Below are 17,344 nucleotides of genomic sequence, written 5' to 3'. Positions count from 1 at the left end.
TTTGAGTGTGTTGACAAGCTCAGCCAATCAAATGCAAGATCACTGTTATTATTCTATACAGGTCTCATTAATCATACTCAACCATGACCTTGACAGTATTAGACTATTTACCAAGTTTGATCTAAATTCCATCAAAAAATACAGTCTCTAGAATAGCTTATTTATATATTATAAAGAAACAGATAATCAAATGCATGTTCACCTCAAAATAATGCATAAAATTTATCAACATCTTAAAAATATTAGAATATTTATATATTTTGGTTAAAATCAGGTCAAAAACATCATCTATTAACTGTCAAGAAACTCAGCCAATCAAATGCAAGATCACCTCATTAATATGCACAGATCAAGCTCATAATAAACTTCTTGAATATCATGTTCATATAAATGTCTGATAAAAATCTAAAATTCATCAACATCTTAATAATATTAGCTGACTGACCTATTTTGATTAAAATCAGGTAAGAAACATCATCAATCATGTGTCAAGAAACTCAGCCAGCCAGACCCAAGATCACCCCATCAATACGCCAAGATCAAGCTCATACTAAACTTCTTGGATATCTTATTGATATTTATCTAACAATGATAAAATCTAAACAGAAATTAGCTTGATCACCTCATCAGTATGCATGAATCTTGGTAGTAATGGTAGTCATCTAAAATCTTGATGAGATAATTCTAGTTACCAAGTTTAATCAAATCTGGGTGAGAAAAACAGTTCAAGAGTGGTAACTGGATCAGTCAGTGAGATGCAAGATCACCTCATTGATATGCATGAATCCTGGTCATAACTGTATCCATCAAAGGTATTGATGATTTAAGCCTACTGACCGAGTTTAATCAAATCTGGGTTAGAATACAGTCACTAGAGCGTTAACTAGGTCATCCAATCAGATGCAAGATCACCTCATTAACATGCATGGATTTCCCTCACTAGCAACCCATTATTAAATTAACTTATTATGACTGAAAGTGATGTACTTGAATGTTTGGCTTCTAGGGGATTGATAGGTCACTTATAAGTTACTCAAACTTTGTATATGTAATGAAGTAAGTGAAAGATCAGTCTGTACTAGTACAGTAAGTGAAATCAATCTTGACACATGCTTTACCTACAGTTAACTTATAACTGATACGTAAATAAATTACAGGTGATATAAGCCTTTCTCAGCTGAGCATCTGTGAACTGTAAGTTCATGGGCATTTGCTGACTAACAATATACTGTCTCAAGCCTAAGGTGTATTGCCAAAAAAATAGTCCAAAGTTCATTGCAAAATATACTCCAAATCCAACAAAGATGCTACTATGATTTTTTTCCCAATATTCAGAACTTTGCACCTAATTTACTGATTTAAATGGGTTATATACAATGAGAATTTCATTATGTTTTATTTGCTGCTATATGTGGGTTTAATGCCATTTCTCAGCACAAGATCATAGGCTATGCATGGTGGCCAGTATAACTGGTGGAGGAAGAACAAAAGAAAACCCACATAAAAAACACCAACCACAGGAAGTGACTGGCAGCTTACTCACATACACACATTGGCTGAGTCTGAGACCTGAACATGTTTTGTTTAAAATGTTCTAAGATTTAAAAATAAAACAAACAATGAAATAAAAAAAAAATTCAACTCTGATGAAGATAGAAATTCTATAAGTGTAGTACAAAATTCTTTGTCATGTCTTTTGACCTTGAACCTGATATCATGGACAGAAAATCAATGAACTGGTCTCAGATAACGTCAAGATATACCAACATGATAAAATAAATATTTTTAATTAGCATTATTTAAGATATGCTTCCAATATATCCAAAAACTGGATTTGATTAAAATCCATTCGCACTTGTCTGCATTATAATGTTCACAAGCCAGTATGGCTAAAACCCAAGTCAAGACCTTTGACCTTAAAATCAACATAAGAGTGCTTAATATCAAGCTCTTTGTTGGGATGCAACTAAATACCAAGTCTGGTTCAAAATTACTTTATCTGTACAAATCACCGAGTTCATAAGTTCATGACCTTCGACTTGACCCCAAAGGCAAATAGGTCTGGTTTTCAAAACTCTTAAACAAATGTTGGGATATGGTGGTGGTCAGAGCTGCACCATTTTCATTCAGAACCTATTAAATAATGCAAGAAGTGTTTCAGTGAAAACATCTTGTCAGTACCATCATTCATGACCTTAATGATTGAGATGACAACAAGTTGGAGGCTAATGAGCACATTTTTAGTTAGGATCAGCTACATGTTGTTGTAGTGTTTTATGGCCATCAAGGCAGCCATTCTGGAGGCTAAATTAGTATCGTGGTTTTATAAGAACAACTATATCTTGCAAGAAAGAAGTGCAGGGTCATGCTACCTGGTAAAGGGGTCAGCTATGTCAAAAAAAAAAGAAGTAAACTTCTATAAGGAAAGCAAAAATGACTTCACCGTGTGATTTTTTTAATGTACACGGAGTAACAATTCTTTAAGACTTTTGAGTTACTTTCTCAATGCTGTTGAGTAGTTAGTTGCAGTGGTGAATTCCTAGTTTACTAAGTGTACTGCAGCCTTTGCCTATGTTATCAATCCCACTGACAAAACTAACTCTTACATCCATTAACCACCAAAACAGTGCTCATTAATGGAATGTCAACAAACTAAACAAGTATCATCCATAGTAAATGCATGGAAACACTTCCAAATAAAAAACAATACCATACGTAGGGACCAAGCATTTCAATTTCAGAAGAGGGGGTTGGGGCTGTGAATTTTTTCTCTCTTTTACCACAAATTAATTTAATTTTTGTAACTACTACAGTGGATCTAATACATGTACAGCTGTATGGGGGTTATTTTAGGTATATTTTTTCAAGCTATTTTGAGAGCTGGAATTTTATTCAAAAACATACTAGCCCTCTCCATGCATCCCAGAAAATTATACAAACAGTGGCTTAAGATTTATGTTTCCTTTGTCATTATACCATGTATTTTGCCCATACAACTTCACGTAAGTGTAAGCAGAGCAGAAACTATGCATTGTAGTTATCAGTAATTCTGATAGGAACATCTGGATTACACTAGTTTAATTATAAATAGCCACTTAAACAATATTTTATTTTTGTTTGTTTTTGAAACTTTGCCAAAAATTGAACAAATTCCAAATAATACATGTTTGGACTGAATTAACCCCTTAACATGTATTCATAAAGTCACTGATGACCACTATGGTTTATAAAGGTCAATTAACACTGGTGTGAAGACATCTATGCATGGGTTTCGTGTACATGTATACTGGTCTTTCAAATTACTTTTTAAATGTTTTTGTACTGTCATTTTCTGATCAAGTATTTTGAAAATATTAAAAAAATATGAGCTTGTTTAAATGGCAGTTGATAAGCAGTTTCACCTCAGTTTGTAACTACAATAATGTAACACATGTACTATTATCAATCGAAATAAATTACAATGTATAATTTCAGCTGTGCTCTTTTCAAGTCATATATCTATATTGATAAACAGCATATGAAAAGCTGAGCCAGAGATCTCGGAAACGCTTAATTACGCGTATCTGGACGCCAATTTTTGATCTAGGACGCATAAAATCACTGAGGCGGGAGTCCTCCGTACGCATGTAAAAGGTGTGCGGCAAAATTCAAAGACTTGCCAGTTCTGCTTCAGCCACCTGCTTTGTTGGAAAATGTGTTGATCAGTTAGCTGTGCTGATATTTACAACGACATAATTCAGTGACTGAAAGACCCCTTGATGTACATACATGTTGCCATTTTATAAGAGTACATAAAAAAGAACATATGCAATAGATGGGCGGAACGTTCAAAGGCTTTGACTGGCGGCCGGGTGGAAAAGTACTGATATTTACAGTGATTGAATTCAGAGGCAGAAAGACCCAGAGATGTACATGTGGTAATTTATAAAAGTACATTAAATAAACAACTTTAGCTTTCGTTATTGTGTTCATTTCCGAATGTATCGGAATAAGCAGTGCACGTGACCTCAGAATCAAGACATGTTGAGACTTAGACAAAATGCCATTCGTAAGTGGGTTACAAGTCGCCTAAAAATGTAAACGTCGCCTTCTTCTGTTAGGAAAGTGAAAATGACTTTGCCCTGTGATTATTTAAGAGGTACATTGACTGATCATACCATATTTTGTTTAAATGTCCCTCGCCTTAGCCCGGTTAGTTCTAGTGTTGTAGCGAAATGTATTCATCAAGGCATCAGTAGCTAGGCCTAGTTTTTATACCAATTACGTTGACAAATAAACTCTTGCCCATTCACAAGCAGTATGTTTTGATAGCTGACTGAACATTAACCCTTTTCCGAGTAAGGTAGCAACTATCAATTTCCTGCATGCTATCCTTTGATGATAAAACATACAAACTTGTGTTTTAAGATCAGAATCAGTGATCTGGATATATATTAACTGCCTCTTATACACTATTTCGTCATAAAATTGAAACTAAGTGAACCAGCAGACCTAACGGGAAATAATGGTGGACTTCGCTAAGTCTGGGGATGTACCAGTTTATTAGATTGTCTGTTTTCTTAAATCATCGGGCAAATATATTCAGAAAAAAATATACAAATCATTGAAACCAAAGCCTAGGTATTATTTTATTAAAGATTTAACTTTAAAATTCAAATTATATAGGTCAGGTGGATAGGAAATAGGACATAAACACATTCTTTCTCTGACAATAAGAGATTTACTACACCTACGAATTGAATCTATTCGCCGGTGTAGTCTCTTAACATACATGTCACTTTATTGTACATGTATCCTTTAGACTTCTTGAAAACTTCAAACGAAATTACTTGACAAATGAAGGAAGATTGGTGGAGGAGTCTATGATGGGCATTAGGTCATACAGTGACACCCCAAAGGGACTCACACAGGGACCCCTCCACTAATAACTAGACCAACAACAAACATGGCTCCAAATTCAAAAATACTTTAATTTCAAGAAGAAGAAAAAAAAGAAACAAAATATTCTGGTCCACAATTATACTTTTCTAAAATAAAATGTAGTGGAGATTTCAACCAGAGAGGTCATTTATTGATTCCCAAATGGGACTCTGAGAATTGGAACCTCCACTATAACTTTAGAGTTTAACTCCAACACATACATATAATTGATCCTAAATTGACCTAAAAAGAATATTTGTTTCTCCAGAGCAGAATATGGTGGAGATTTCAACCAGAGAGGTCATATATTGACACCCTAATGGGACTCTGAAACCTGGAATCTCCACTATATCATTTGACTCCTTTTCACTAAGTAAAATATTTAACAAATTATCATTCTCCTTTTAGAATAGAGTGTGGTGCAGGTTTCAACCAGAGAGGTCAGCTTTGACTCCCTAGAAGGGGCTCTGAGATTTGGAATCTTCACTACAAATTTAGACAATATAAACACATTTGGATTAATTTTTTTATTTAAAAGACTATTTAATAATTTAAATTTTAATTGTCTTTTTTCTTTTTTCAACAGAATATAGTGGAGATCTCAACCAGAGAGGTCCAACTTTGGAAACTTGGGACTTCCACTATAATTTCAGAACAAACTTAGAAAAAGAACCTGATCTGGAATTATGTGCTATGGCACAATCAGTTAAAACTTAAATTATAAATGATGTTGCCTTTACATCCTCATAATAGAAACTTCAACTTTGAACACAACAATTATGTGCTACGGTACATTCAATTTAAACTTAAAATAACAGAAAATTCTCCCAACACACAGTGTATGGAGGAATTCATCTATCTCCAACTGATAATGAAATTTTTGTGCAATAGCACAACCAAAAAACTTAAAGCAAATGAATGACCCCCACCATCATGTGTGGGAAACCCTTGTATTGAAATCAAGCAAACAGTACCTAAAACCCATACCCCTATACGCTATGGCATATATTCCTATAACAGACACACTACATGCATACATAAACAATAATACATCTCACACAGTTATTATTTTTGTGGGTATAGTAGATGGGAAGAAAACTTATAGATTTGGACTAGATAAGCCGTCTGGTCAGTTAGCATACAAAACATTATACATACATACATACATACATACATACATACATAAAAAATAGAATAAAAATATAGAAAGAAAAAAATAAACAAAAAATAAAATAAGAAAATATTACAAATAACACAATATGGACAGAAGGACTCTGGCAAAGTCACTTCAAATAATCAAAATAACTTCAAAAGAGGAAGGAAATTAACCCAGGGCTGTAACTAGCCTTTGGGTTAAAAATACAACACCAATTCGAAGTAACTGGCAGAAATCAGGCCCAGTGTCAGCCCGGACAAAGGGAAGAAAGTACACCTTTTAACTTCATGGGATAATAAAACTCGCAGATTTGATGGATAAAAAAAATAGAAAAACCCTGCAAACATTTTATAACGGATTATTGTTTTCTAACAACTACACTTACAGTCCTCAGGGAAGGACGGGGGAAACCCACACCAAATACACTTTTAGAAAAACGGGGTGTCATGTCTATGCTCTAACTAGCCATACATGCTGGGATGGGGCTAAGGAATGTCAACAAAGCTTTATGGTCTAAGCTGTTTTCTGACTTGACACGTATTTGCGAAAATACGGGAAAAAAACAGCAAATCAGATACTATTTATTTGCCTCAAATTACTACAAGTACGTATACAAATAAATAAACCATAAATTTGCGATCCTGTCAATGGACTGTTGTAATGAAGCTATATTATAGTGAGTGATTACATTACGAAAACCTCTCCATCTAACAACAGATGCACTCACGTCTGTGTTCATTCTGTAGGAAAGATGGGACTGCAACTTTTGATGGTGGGACTCCTATTTTTACCAAAATGGGAGTCTTGGACTCCTAGTTTTAAACTCCTAGCGAGACCTCTGTAGCTTTTATATATATATATATATATATATATATATATATCCATATTGATACACAGCATATGAATAGCTGACATATATATTCACTTTTATTTAGGACCAACAAGATATAATAAATCTTTCAGTGAAAACCCTACAGCTATATAACCTTCAGGGGAAGCAACCGTAACAAAATTTTCAAGAGGGCTACATTGGGGGTTAAAGCATCATTTTGATTCAAACATACTACAGTACATATCATAATTAGGCCTAATCCTTATGTTGGAAAAGAAAACAAACTAATGTCACTATAACTATCAATTCTGGCAATGTAATGATAATGAGATTTCCAAGATGGCCACCATAACCATGAAATTGGATATCTAATTTGTGCTATATAGAACCAACTAGACAGCAATGTGAAGTCTTTCATTGAAAACGTGATGTTGATATGACTATCCATTCAGGATATGTAGCAATAACATTCAAAGTGGATGTCTGAGAGACACTTACATCATTCAGAACCAACCAGACAGCATAAGATGTCTTGTAGTTCAAATTTACATGGCAATACAATCATCTATTCAGGAGTAGTGATGACAAGACTTTTACAACAGCTGCACTGGTTTCATTTAGGACCAACTAGACATCATAAGAAAGTCTTTAATTCAAAACCCTATATAGATATATAGTCATCTGATCAGTTTTTCAGCATGGCTGCCAAGACAATCCCATTGGATGTTCAAGGAGTACTACATATATTATCACTCAGGACCAACCACACATCACAAGCAGTCTTAAATGAAAACCAAACATCATAAAAAGCCTTTTAATGAAAATTCTATGTTGCTATGACAATCCACTTGGGAGCAGTAGCCTTAGCAAGATTTTCAAGCTGTCGAAAATCCCAAGTCAATTTAACCATCCATTGTGGAAGCTTTTTGTTGTTGTAGGGTTTAACGCCATTTTTTTCAGCACACAATAGGCTATACATGGTGGCCAGTATTAATTGTGGAGGAAGAACCCGGTAAATCCCCAGAAAGAACCACCGACCCTCGAGAAGCTACTGGCAAGCTTTCTCACATACCCACTTTGGCTGAATCCGAGACTCGAACCCACGCAGACAGAGGTGAGATGGCAGTGATCTGTAATGGAGAGCACTTTAGACCACTCGGGGCCCCCCATTGTGGAGGCAAGGTAAAACAATATTTTCAAGATAGCCACCATAGTGGCCATTATTAGATACCCAAGGGGAGACTACTTTCATTTAGGATCATTCACACCATGGGATGAATAGTATGTGCAATGTTTAGATGCAATCCTCCCAATGGAAGAATAGTGACTCCTGTTTAAGGATGGACAAGAGATGGCAGATAGATGAAATCTCTGACAAATTAAGTATCATAAGAGCAGATCAAAGATGTACATTATTCAATGAAATTTTAGGCTTACACACAAACACAAGGGCATAATATCAAGACAGACAGGTACATAATGTAAAGACAGACACAAATACATAATGTAATGACAGACCTAAAGTACATAATGTAAAGACAGACATAAAGTACATAATGTAAAGACAGACACAAATACATAATGTAATGACAGACCTAAAGTACATAATGTAAAGACAGACACAAATACATAATGTAATGACAGACCTAAAGTACATAATGTAAAGACAGACACAAATACATAATGTAATGACAGACCTAAAGTACATAATGTAAAGACAGACCTAAAGTACATAATGTAAAGACAGACACAAATACATAATGTAATGACAGACCTAAAGTACATAATGTAAAGACAGACCTAAAGTACATAATGTAAAGACAACACAAATACATAATGTAATGACAGACCTAAAGTACATAATGTAAAGACAGACCTAAAGTACATAATGTAAAGACAGACACAAATACATAATATAAAGACAGGTACATAATTTAGAGACAGACAAAAGTACATAATGTAAAGACAGATAGGTACATAATTTAGAGACAGACACAAGTACATACTGTAAAGACAGACAAAATTACATACTGTAAAGACAGACAGGTACATAATGTAAAGACAGACAGGTATATAATGTAAAGACAGGTACATAATGTAAAGACAGACAGGTACATAATGTAAAGACAGACAGGTATATAATGTAAAGACAGGTACATAATGTAAAGATAGATAGGTACATAATGTGAAGATAGATAGGTACATAATGTAAAGACAGGTACATAATATAAAGACAGACTCAAGTACATAATGCAAAGACAGACAGGTACATAATGTAGGACAGACTCAAGTACATAATGCAAAGACAAACAGGTACATTATGTAAAGACAGACTCAAGTACATAATGCAAAGACAGACAGGTACATTATGTAAAGACAGACTCAAGTACATAATGCAAAGACAGACTCAAGTACATAATGCAAAGACAGGTACATAATGTAAAGACTGACCTATAGTACATAATGTAAAGACAGATAGGTACATCATGTAAAGACAGAAAAAAGTACATAATGTAAAGACAGGTACATAATGTAAAGATAGATAGGTACATAATGTAAAGGCTGACCTATAGTACATAATGTAAAGATAGATAGGTACATAATGTAAAGGCTGACCTATAGTACATAATGTAAAGATAGATAGGTACATAATGTAAAGGCTGACCTATAGTACATAATGTAAAGACAGATAGGTACATAATGTAAAGGCTGACCTATAGTACATAATGTAAAGATAGATAGGTACATAATGTAAAGGCTGACCTATAGTACATAATGTAAAGACAGATAGGTACATAATGTAAAGGCTGACCTATAGTACATAATGTAAAGATAGATAGGTACATAATGTAAAGACAGAAAAAAGTGCATAATGTAAAGACAGGTAAATAATGTAAAGATAGATAGGTACATAATGTAAAGGCTGACCTATAGTACATAATGTAAAGACAGATAGGTACATCATGTAAAGACAGAAAAAAGTACATAATGTAAAGACAGGTACATAATGTAAAGATAGATAGGTACATAATGTAAAGGCTGACCTATAGTACATAATGTAAAGACAGACAGGTACATAATGTAAAGGCTGACCTATAGTACATAATGTAAAGACAGATAGGTACATAATGTAAAGGCTGACCTATAGTACATAATGTAAAGATAGATAGGTACATAATGTAAAGACAGAAAAAAGTACATAATGTAAAGACAGGTACATAATGTAAAGATAGATAGGTACATAATGTAAAGGCTGACCTATAGTACATAATGTAAAGATAGATAGGTACATAATGTAAAGACAGAAAAGTACATAATGTAAAGACAGACAGGTACATAATGTAAAGGCTGACCTATAGTACATAATGTAAAGATAGATAGGTACATAATGTAAAGACAGACAGGTACATAATGTAAAGGCTGACCTATAGTACATAATGTAAAGACAGGTACATAATGTAAAGGCTGACCTATAGTACATAATGAAAAGATAGATAGGTACATAATGTAAAGACAGACAGGTACATAATGTAAAGACAGGTACATAATGTAAAGACAGGTACATAATGTAAAGATAGATAGGTACATAATGTAAAGACTGACCTATAGTACATAATGTAAAGATAGATAGGTACATAATGTAAAGACAGGTACATAATATAAAGACAGACTCAAGTACATAATGCAAAGACAGACAGGTACATAATGTAGGACAGACTCAAGTACATAATGCAAAGACAGACAGGTACATTATGTAAAGACAGACTCAAGTACATAATGCAAAGACAGGTACATTATGTAAAGACAGACTCAAGTACATAATGCAGACAGGTACATAATGTAAAGACTGACCTATAGTACATAATGTAAAGACAGATAGGTACATAATGTAAAGACAGAAAAAAGTACATAATGTAAAGACAGGTACATAATGTAAAGATAGATAGGTACATAATGTAAAGGCTGACCTATAGTACATAATGTAAAGATAGATAGGTACATAATGTAAAGACAGAAAAGTACATAATGTAAAGACAGGTACATGATGTAAAGAAAGACGCCAGTGCATAATGTATAGACAGCCACTAGTGCATAATGTAAAGGCAGACACAAGTACATAATGTATAGATAGACACAAGTACATTGTAAAGTGTCGAATTTTGAATTGTATTGATGCTTAAAGTTGAATGCATTGAGCTGTAACATTTTATCACATTGAAGCCAGAAAAGTCTTTGTGAATGGTCACATCAACCTTTCTTCTTTTCTCCCCCCCCCCCCATGTCAGTGTTACCACTTGAAAGGCTAGCATTTATGACTCAATGAGATTGACCAGAGCATTGCAATGCTGTCCTGAGAAAGTAAACATTTGAGCTACCAACCATAACCACTTGATAGGAGCCAATCAATTTTCAAAGGGAAATTGATATGCACCCTAGCTTGTCTAAGATCAGACAAAAGAAATGATTATATTGGGAAAAATTTAGCAACAGCTGCTTACGATTTGGCAGAGTAATAATAATACCCGGTAATAATAATAATGAGGACTTTGTATAGCGCCTAATCTTCAGAAGCTCTAAGCGCTTTACAACATTAGACAACACCTATAAGATAAAAAACATATAATAATATTATTACAAAAACAAACACCATGAAATTAGAAAAACATTAAAAAAATAAATTTTAAAAAAAACATGCTGAGAATATTTCAGGTAGGAAACATTATTAGGTCTTTAAGTTTGTTCTTGCAGTCAAAATAAGTGAGTTTTGAGAGCCTCTTGAATGTTATCACTGTGTATTTGTGTCTAAGTTCAGTGGGCAATTCATTCCACGTTGCTGGGCCCTGGTATGCAAAAGAACGCTGTCCATATGACTTTGTTTTCCTAGTGGGAATAATGAGTATACGTTTGTCAGAAGAGGAGCGTAAGTATCTTGCTGGTGTGTACACATGGGTGAGATCGGATAGGTATGTTGGACTAGAGTCTGACAGTGAAACGTAGCACAGAGAACAAATTTTGTGTTTGATTCTGGATCGAATGGATAGCCAGTGTAGGGTACAGAGCAGCGGGGAGGTGTGCTCTGATCGTGGTACTCTAAGAATGATCCGAGCAGCTGTGTTTTGAACTTTTTGACGTTTCTGGAGTAGATATTGAGATGAACCAGACAGAATTGAGTTACAATAGTCCAGTCTTGAAAGTATTAATGAACACGCAAGTGTTTTAGTGGCATCAGCTGAAAGATATTTGTGAACTGAGCTGATGTGTCTCAGCTCAAGATAGGCAGCCTTGCATATGTTCATGACATACTGGTGCAATGTGAGAGTACTGTCCAGAGTAACACCTAGGTTTCGTATTGATTGTGTGAATTTAATGTTGGCATTGCTGATATTTATTTGTTTGAGGTAAAGGATGTGAATGAGAAAGTCTTTGTGTTGTGATCAGAATGGCCTCAGTTTTATCATCATTCATCTGCAGCCTTTTACATGTCATCCATGATTTCACATCAGAAATGCACCTCTCTACACTTTGGATGGTAGCATCAACTTCAGCTGGGTGGCTAGATTTGTATACTTGGGTGTCATCAGCATACAACTGGTGAGACACTGGATAATGATCTATGACACTTGAGAGCGACTGAGTGTACAGAATGAAGAGAACAGGTCCAAGAACAGACCCCTGTGGAACACCACAACATAGATCAACTGGGCTGGAGTGTATTCCATTTGCAGATACAATTTGTGTCCTGTTGACCAAGTAGGACTTGAACCACAGTAAGGCAGTATCATGAATGCCAAATACATGCTGGAGACAGTGAAGTAATATATCATGGTCTGTTGTGTCAAATGCTGCAGACAAATCAAGAAGGGTGAGGACTAATCCTTCCGCTATCCAACGCAGAGAGAATGTCATTAACTACTTTTAAAAGAGTAGTTTCAGTACTGTGGCAAGGGTGATATGCAGATTGTACACTGCTAAAAAGACTGTTTGAATTTAGATGAGATACAAGCTGGGATAGAACAATCTTTTCTAAGATTTCTTTTATATGAATGGGAGATTAGAAACTGGGCGGTAGTTCTTTAAATCGTTATGGTCTAGTGTTGGTTTCTTCAGCAGAGGCTTTACAATGTCAGTTTTGAAAAATGATGGGAATTCCCCGGATGAGAGAAAAGTATTAATAACATCAGTTAGTGAAGGCAATACAGGATCTAAGCACTCAAGCAGCAGTGATGTTGGAATTGGATCAAGTTCACATGACTTTGGTGCACTCTTCATCACGATTGTACATACAAAATCCATAGACAGGTTCAAATGCTGCTAATGGTTGCCGCTCAAATTCTGTATCCCAACTGTATGGTGACGAGTCAACTGAAATTGTGGTGTCAAGCTTATCAAGGCGTACACTTTAAAAGTAATGTTAATGTAAAGTGATGACCTTAGTCGAAATGCTTTAGTCTTAAATCCTGAAATAGGAGTAGTTCGGTTTTGAGGACGCCTGAAAAGAATAGTGCTTTCCTCGTTAAACAAGAAAAGGAGACCAGGTGGCTGTCTTGTAAGAAATGACAGGGTTAAGTGCTAGGATGCACAATTTCTGAAAGAGAACAGCATTAAGGTATGCAATTTTAATTTTTCATGTAATTTTCTATTTTTGATTATTTGTTTAAATCAAATGTTTTTGATTTGACTAGGATCCATACTATGTATCATTTATTCAATTTCATGGAAATCTGTAATGCTCAAGTTGTTATGCATTTTATCTCTTTAACTTTACAGTTACTAGTTCATCGTGGTCCAAGGTTGACAATGCCAGTGTGGGAGTGGAAGACAAGCACCCAACTCCTCCATAAATGCCTCTTATGGCTTGCATCTCTGATTGCCTCTGTCAACTAAAATCCAGCTTCTGACCTTCATGAGTGGCTTAGCTTCAAAGTCCGGTGGACCATGTTTCCACTAACAGGAGAAGGGGTTAAGGCCTTAAAACCAGTCGCTTCGGGTCGATGGGACTTGTAAACCGTGGATGGTAGCTCATCTAGGAGAAGGAAAACTCCGATTCCAAACCTCTGCTGCCTTGTGGCTATACCCACTTACGGGAAAGCCTAAGAGAGGAAACCCCGACAGAAAATCTGGAGACGGTGTCCCTAAGGTGGTCTGACATTGACTTCAACATCATTCTGGTAACTCCTGTGATGCCATTGGTGCCAAGCTGTATCGGCATTCATCCTTCCTTTGGGTCCACCAGCTGCTTTGAGAGGGAGGATCTGCAGCATGGGCATCAGCTGATTCTCCATACGACCCTGCCCAGGCTTCATAGCTCCGCTAGAGAGGCCACTCCAGAATCGTCATATGGCATCAGTGCAACATGGGAAGTAGCAGTTTACCAGTTCTAAGTCAAAGCTCAATTGGTGTAGAGCTTGGTGCCAGGGGTTACTTCTAATGGTGGGAGAAATCACCATGTCTCACTAGACAGCTACCACCCACCTCAAGCTGGGCAGCCCCCAGTCAGTAAGATGCATGGAGCTTAGAGAACCATCTTGACAAATGGGCTACAAACTCCACACTAGGAAAGACTCAAAAGAAGAAATAAGAAGACTCCAACTCTTCATTTTGCAAGCTGGAACATCAGGACCATGTGTCCTGGATTCACCACTGTCCTACAACAGATCAACAATGCATGGAAGACTGCCATCAATGACAGAGAACTCTCCTGACTGAACAGTGACATTGCCTGCCTCCAGGAGACCCAACTAGCTGACAGCGGCACCATCAGGAAAGCTAACTACACCTTCTTTAGGCAAGGGAATCCCTCAAATAAACCTAGGCAACACGGTGTTGGCTTTGCTGTAAAGAACATACTAGCAGCGTTAAATGAACCTCCATCATCAGGTACTGAGAGAATCCTTGCCCTCTAGCTGTCAACATCCTCAGGCCCAGTCAACATCTTCAGTACGTACAGCCCAAACCTCTGCTCCACCCACAAGGAAAAAGACAAGTTCTATGAGGCAATATCCAGTATCCCCAACAATGAAGGCCTCTACTTACTATAAGACTTCAATGTTAGAGTGGGAGCTGACCATGCGGCCTGGTCCACCTGTCTAAGCTCTCATAGAAGGGGCAAGATCTAAGAGAATGGTCAGCGACTGCTAGAGATGTGCTGCTCCCACAGCCAATGTGTGACCAACACTTTATTCAAATGCAAGGAGATCCACCAGGTGTCATGGAGACACCCACATTCATGCCACTGGCACCAGTTAGACCTCGTCATCACCAGGCATGTGAAACTGGCTAGTGTCCTCACCCACAGCTACCACAATGCCGACTGCAACACTGACCATTCCCTCATGACCAGTAAGGTGTGAATAATAACCAAGAAGCTGCACCATACCAAGAAGATGGGGCCCACGCATCAACACCTCCTGTGCAAGCAACCCAGAGAAAACAAAGCAGTTCATCAGAAAACGGCAGGAAGCCCTCACCAAAGCGACACCTGATGACACCATCGACTCCAAGTTGTCCCACCTCCATGACACTGTACAATTCAGCCATCACTACTTACGGGAAGAAGGAGCCCAAAAATGCCTACTGGTATGAGACTAACTGGGAGGAGATGGAGCCCATGACTGAAGCAAAGAGGAAAGCCCTCCTTGCATACAAACTGCACCTAGCCCCAGTATACTAAAAGCCGTCAGGACTGCCAGGAACAATGCCCAGCAGACCACCTGCCGCGAGGTCATCAGGGTAAACAACTGCAGCGATGGGTCGAGCACTATCTCGAGTTGTATGCAATCCAAAACATTGTCACTGACACCACCCTGGATGCCATGCAAGACCTTCCAGTCATGGAGGAACTAGACACACTGCCCACCCTGGAAGAGGTCAGAAAAGCCATCGCTTGCCTTGCTTGTGAGAAGGTTCCTGGAAGTGACGGCATTCTGCTTTAAGTCCTCAAGAGTGGGAAATCAGCACTGCTCCAGCCCCTACATATACTCCTCTGCCTCTGCTGGGGGCAGGGACATATCCCCCAGGACATGCATGATGCCAACAACTACCGGGGCAGCTCCCTCCTCGGCATTATTGATAAAAGGATTTCGCCTGTGTTGCCTTGGCATGCTTGCAGACCCTAGCCTCCTGTGTCTACCCAGAGTCCCAGTGTGGCTTTTGGGATGGCAGGTCAACCGCGGACATGGTCTTCTCACTACACCTGTTTCAGGAGAAGTGTCACGAGCAGCAGATGCCCGTCTACAACGCCTTCATAGACCTGACGAAGGTGTTTGACCTGGTCAGTCGGAGTGGATCCTTCCAACTCCTGCAGATGATCACCTGCCCCCCCACACAACTGCTAGCTTTCATCATGTCATTCCACGAGAACATGCACAGCACAGTGTGCTTCAATGATGCAACATTGGAGGTCTTCCCAGTCATCAGCAGAGTCAAACAAGGCTGTGTCCTTATGCCGATGCTCTTCCCATCTTCTTTTGCATGCTTCTCCAGTATGCCTTCAAGGACTCGGCAAGGAGGAGTACATCCATACCAGAGCTGACAGCAAGCTGCTCAACAGCGCCCGTCTCCATGCTGAGACTGAAGTCACAGAGGTCCTCATCAGTGAACTGCTCTTTGTTGATGATGCAACCTTGACATCACACACAGAAGATGGACAGCAGCATCTGGTATGCCGCCTCTCCAACACCTGTAAGGAGTCTGGATTGACCAGCAGATTAACGAAAATGAACGTCATGGTGCAGGATACAGACTCCCATCCCTCCATCACCATCAGTGGGTACAACTCGGAAGATGTTGAGAACTTCACATACCTTGGGTCAACCATCTCCAGCTCACTCTCCATTGATTCAGAGGTGAATGGCAGGATTGCCAAGGCAGCAGCCATGATGGCCAGACTGAACCAGAAGGTCTAAAACAACCCCAACCTCACTGAGAAGACCAAACTGCACATCTACCAACTCAACAGCTTCCACCTAAGATTCCTGTGGCGCATTCTGCACATCCAGTGGCAGGACAAAGTACCCAACACAGAGGTTCTGGAACGCACCAACATGAACAGCATGTTCTCCATTCTCAGCAAGAGGTGCCTTCGCTGGCTCTGCCATGTCAAGAGAATGGACCCAGGCCACATTCCCAGGGACCTGTTAGCGGAGGTGCATGACCAACTGGACGACCATATCTGTGCTACAAAGATGTTTACAAGAAGGACATGAAGACAGCCAACATCAGTGTCAATGACTGGGAGGTCTGTGCTAATGACCATTCCATTTGGCACCTAGCTGTCAGACAGTGCATTCAAAAAGCCAAGGAAGACAGGAACATAAAGCAGCTAAAAGGAGAGCTAGAAAGAAGGAAAAACAACAATTTTGGATCTACACCATTGTCTCCTGTAGACGGATGGATGCCAAGAGATGTTCATTGATAGTATTGATGATTGCATGCTA

The 17,344-nt window shown here is 37.9% G+C and overlaps 1 protein-coding gene across 3 annotated transcripts in view; it reads right to left on the bottom strand.

Moving 5' to 3' along the window:
- LOC149797918 (BTB/POZ domain-containing protein 17-like) overlaps positions 1-17,344 on the bottom strand; it is a 54,045-nt gene that overhangs the window by 21,586 nt on the left and 15,115 nt on the right. The window lies entirely within an intron of this gene.

Source organism: Sinohyriopsis cumingii, chromosome 6, assembly GCF_028554795.1.
Source record: "Sinohyriopsis cumingii isolate HCF-2022 chromosome 6, ASM2855479v2, whole genome shotgun sequence".
Taxonomy (NCBI): domain Eukaryota; kingdom Metazoa; phylum Mollusca; class Bivalvia; order Unionida; family Unionidae; genus Sinohyriopsis; species Sinohyriopsis cumingii.
Note: the sequence above shows the minus strand (reverse complement) of the source record. Positions and strands in the feature narration are given on the sequence as shown.